Below are 5,329 nucleotides of genomic sequence, written 5' to 3' on the forward strand. Positions count from 1 at the left end.
TCAACCACACATGCGTGTCCGGGCTCCGCTGGTGATGCTGCAACACCACACACACCCTCAATCATTGTAAATTTCTCACAAACAGATACTACTGTAATTGAGCCCGTTGTGCAGTCTGGGTCCGGCAGTCGCTCTCAGTCACACATTAGAGAGATATCTAATTTTAATGCTCGCGAATTGCGTGAACGCCTTGATTTTAGAGGTCTCGATCATCCAGAACAAGTGCCTGCGCGAGTGCGCGAGTGCTTAGCCAATGTGATAGACAGAGCTGTGGCGGGATCCCAACAGGGCAGTGTTCTAAACGTGGTCCTGCGTGGCCCCTCGCTGGCTTCAGATGTTCAGGCTGTTTTAAACGCTGATGATCGGTATGATCCGGAGCTGTTTCTCGATCAAATTGCACAAGTTATGCAGAGTAATGATGAATCTATCGGTGATGATGAATTAGAGTTTATTGTCACGGTAGCTCAGAACAGTAGTGGTGGGTCTCGCTTAAGACTGGTGCACATACCTTATGATGAGATTCTCTGATGATCCCCTGTGATCATATGAAACATTGCATGCACTGTGGCACCACATATAGAGAATCCCAGAAATTGCCACACAAATGTGCGCAGCCTGGATGCGAGCACTGCCGCGAACCTAAATTAGCAGGAGACTCCGACCATCAGTGTTTCATACAGCCTGTTGAAAAACAGAAGCCTAACGATAAATACATTTTATATGATTTTGAGACGCGGTACCACAACGGTAAACACGAGGCTAACTTTGTGTGTGCGTCTGATCTGAAGGGCAATAAGTTCAGATTTAATACATTAAAGTGTGTGGAGGCGTTTGTGCAGCATTACAGACGCCCAAGGTTTCGTGGGTACACTTTCATAGCACATAATGCATCTGGCTTTGATAACTACATACTCCTCGAGTACTTTGTCAGACAGAGCATAACACCTAGTGTCATAATGAGCGGCAGCCGTGTGATTTTAATGCATGACAGGGACTATGACCAGCGGTGGATTGATTCGTTCAGCTTTTTGCCCATGGGCCTTGCCAAAATACCCTCTGCTTTAGGTTTTCAAGACCTGCAGAAGAGCCATTTCCCACACAGGTTTAATACGAGGGATAATGAGCGTTATGTGGGCCCGTACCCAGATCCCTCCTTCTACGGCTATGAGCACATGTCTGAAAGCGATAAGGTGCGATTCATGGAATGGTACCAGGTTGCCTCGCAGAATCCCTTTGATTTTCAGGCTGAACTCAGGCGTTACTGTGTTAACGATGTTGATGTCCTGCGTAAAGCATGCAGCATTTATCGTGACACGCTACTGGGTTGTACTCAAGTTGATCCATTCACGTATACCACCCTGGCTGCATTTAGTATGGGTGTGTATAAAACGCTGTTTCTGCCTAGAGACGCGCTCGCTCTCACGGGGCATACGTTGAGCAGAACAAGACGTTTTCTAACGTCACTGTCTGAAGACCGTGGTTTTTTAAAACACACACCAAAAAAGAACACGCCCGGTGGACCGCTGCGACATAGTACACTAAAAAAAAATAAAGAATAAAAAAAAAAAAAAATTAAAGGGGGGTCCTGTAGAGTGGTTGGATTTTTGAATTCAGGTTTTTTTCTTATTGCAGAAATTGTTCTTCTGCTAAAAATATTTGCTGTTTGGTGTTTTTCTACTGTTATGGGCTTTTTTTCACTTATTGCTGCTAAATTGTTTTGTTTTCTTTTCTTTTATTACTGTTAACTATTTTATGTCTTTTTTTACTGGTTAATGTTTGATGTTTTTTATTTATGTTTAAACAAAGTATGTTATGAATCTATATATGTATATATATATATATATATATACGAGATTTGATAATAAATACCATTGACTCGATTAAATCATGCTCTCATGTTGTTTTTATTATTACTCTCATTAGTACATATCAGTATCCACATTGCACACACACATAATCACTGCATACAGCAACAGGTTGTATGTTGTTGACAAATCGACACACCATAGCATCATTACAAATTAAATTAGACCCATACATGTTAAGCAGGCGGGCATAAGATACACCATTTTGCATATGATATAAAAAAAATACACAATGTTGACCGCATGTGATGGAGAAGTCCTTCTGCACTTGTTTTCCTGAATATAAAACAGTGGAACAGTTTTTTAGAAGAAACATCTTTATTGCTGGGGGAAAACTGTCTAACGAGTGAACAAAACTATCAAAAAAATAACCGCGTCTGTCTCTCGAAATATAAACAGCAAGCCAATGTTCCCCTGGCATCGTAGAAGGGTGGGTGTTTACAATACCCATAGCTGGGAGTCTTTGAAGCCGTTCAGTGGTTAGCTGATCATAGGCTAACACGCCTAGGAAATGTGTGTTTTTATTGATAATGCCGCCGACCACGGCTGATAGTTCTATAGTGTTCATGACCGTTTTTGTCTCAATAGTAGTCCAAGAGCACCTGTCTCATGTTAGATATTTCAATGACTGAATCAAATACAGAATAACACAAGAGGTTCACTGTACGGGGTAGTGGATTTCTGAAACGGGTTTCCAATCTCACGTTCCCAGTTTTAATTAACGACACATTCCCTGAATGTCCTTTGTCAGCTTCCAGATTGAAACAGAATAAAGTGTAGCCGTTACCTAAGTCTGCACGTGTTATGGCCAAGGATCTGTCCTTTAAATGTCTTCCTGTGGTTTGTATCAGCTGGTAAAATTCTCTGATATAGTGTCTGTGAAGGTTCTCAGTCATCCAGGTCATCGTAGTCAAAGGAGCTTGCAAAGAAAAGCGTCTGGACTTCTTTAAGTTACTTGAAGACGTTTCACCTCTCATCCGAGAAGCTTCTTCAGTTCTAAGGTCAAATGGTGGAGAGTCCCAGATATAAACCTAGTGGGAGTGACCCCCCACAGAAGGACAAAAGGACCCCCTGATGATCCTCTAATCGCCTGAGACAAGGTGTGAAACTGGGTGTGGGCCCCAATCAGCCAGAGTTTCGGGTGAGTTCATTGTGAAACCTGGCCCCACCTTATCATGCGAATTCCTGTGGTCAGATGGCCCAGGATGTGAGTGGGCGTTAAGGCGTCTGGGAAGGGATCTCAAAACTGGATTATAGATGGCAGAGAGTTTGTTAGGTATTTTAGCACTACGGTTAGCATTTACTGGATATTGTTTTATAGTGACATTATGCAGGAAAACTCTGTTATTCAATAAGGCCCATTTGTTTTAGTTATTTTTCTCTTTGACCCAAGAATTGATGTGTGAGAATCACAGGCTGGTACAAGGTTGAAATACCACAGAGATCACTCCCTCAGCTACATTAGTTTCTTAATCTTTTAGACGCCTGTTGAAGGCCAAATGGTTTGTTTCAGATTTCACTAATAAAAGAACTCTTCGTTTTGTGCCTTGAAAATATGTCGCTGAGATAATCACAATTGTAGCTGAACTGTGATAAACTACACAAAGGATGCTTCTTCACCCAAGGGCAGGAAGACGCTGCCTTATCTTGGTCTGTACTGGTTTAAACTGATAATCTGCTGTCTCATGAATTTTACCCTCTATATAAACTGTTGTACTTGTGAATAAAGTTGAGTCAATTTGGGAAGACAACCTGAAGCAGTCTCTGTTTTCTTGTTCTCCCAAGCTGCTCCCGAGCTCGTACTAACACGCTGAATGGCATGCTTGAATATTACTTGAGAATATATTTGACTGTGTTACAGACTAAGGGACATTCTCTGCTGATAGGTGAAGGTACATTCTCTGCTGATAGACGTCCACGCCTCGAAGGAAGTCGATCCACGGATTAGGCCTTGGAAGCCGTTTCCTTCAGAGTTGGTGTCGTAAACCCCCGCCTCTGTTCAAAGATGGTCGCTCACAGTGGACATAGATGGCTTCTTTCACTCCTCTTTCAAACCATCTGTCCTCTCTGTCCAAAATGTGAACATTAGCATCCTCGAAAGAGTGTCCTCTATCCTTAAGATGCAGGTGGACTGCTGAGTCTTGTCCTGTGGAGGTGGCTCTTCTGTGTTGTGCCATGCGCTTGTGAAGTGGCTGTTTGGTCTCTCCAATGTAGAGGTCTGGGCATTCCTCGCTGCACTGTACAGCATACACCACATTGTTAAGTCTGTGTTTTGGCGTTTTATCTTTCGGGTGAACCAGTTTTTGTCTGAGCGTGTTGTTGGGTCTGAAATGCACCGGGATGTCATGCTTGGAGAAAACTCTCCTGAGTTTCTCTGATACACCGGCTACATAGGGGATGACAAAGTTGTTGCGTCTGTCCTTCTTATCCTCCCTCGCTGGTGTCTGGTCTTCTTTTCTGTGCCTCTTTGCTGACTTTAAGAACGCCCATTTAGGATAGCCGCACGTTTTGAGTGCTTCCTTTACATGCGTGTGTTCCTTCTTTTTTCCTTCAGGCTTAGAGGGAACATGTTCTGCCCGGTGGTGTAGGGTCCTAATTACTCCAAGTTTGTGTTCCAGAGGGTGATGGGAGTCAAAGAGGAGGTACTGGTCCGTGTGTGTGGGCTTCCGGTAAACTTCGATGTTGAGTTTGCTGTTCTCTTCAATGTGCACAGCGCAGGAAAGGCAAACAGTTGTCCTTTGTGTCTTCCTGGTGAACTTGATGTTTTTATCCACAGCGTTAATGTGCGTAGTGAAGGATTCCACTTCTTGTGTCTTGATTTTGACCCAGGTGTCGTCTACATATCTGTACCAGTGGCTGGGTACTCTTCCTTTGAAAGAGCCAAGAGCCTTCCTTTCCACTTCCTGCATGTAAAGGTCCATGTAAAAACCCTTGTTGTATTTAAATGTGTGGTGGTGAGGCAGAGGTCTAACAGAGTGCTAACAGTCTGATCGGGGGTGATCGCTTCTCTCTTCTTGTAGGCGTTTTACCAAACCAAATCAAAGCAACTAGTACTGAGTCTCCCTGTCAATGTTGCTCCAACAGTGTCATGAGAAATGTTCATCAGCACCATCATTAAAACTGACCAGTACTGTCTTGTGACATCACAGCTATCGGACTCAAAAACAGGTCATTGGCAGCTAAAGTCATATAACATACTGCCAAGAGATGAAAATACTGAAAAATGGTGAAAGCAAAGTTTTCAGCCATGAGATTATTGTTTATGCAATTTTAGGAAAAGATCATAATTTAAAAAAAAGTCTATGCTACTGGGGATGGTAATACTGTTATTAAAAATATGATTAAAAACATAAAAACCGCTTGTCCACATTTTTTTAAGTTTATTTTAATCAAAATATGAATAGTGTAAAATTTGAGCACTTGAGAATCTCTCAAGTCTTGAATGTTTGAATTCAGTGATGCCA

This window comes from Mchenga conophoros, linkage group LG3 (assembly GCF_057382185.1).
Source record: "Mchenga conophoros isolate Kocher_MC1m ecotype Shallow Benthic linkage group LG3, M_conophoros_male_GT1.1, whole genome shotgun sequence".
In the NCBI taxonomy this organism is placed as follows: domain Eukaryota; kingdom Metazoa; phylum Chordata; class Actinopteri; order Cichliformes; family Cichlidae; genus Mchenga; species Mchenga conophoros.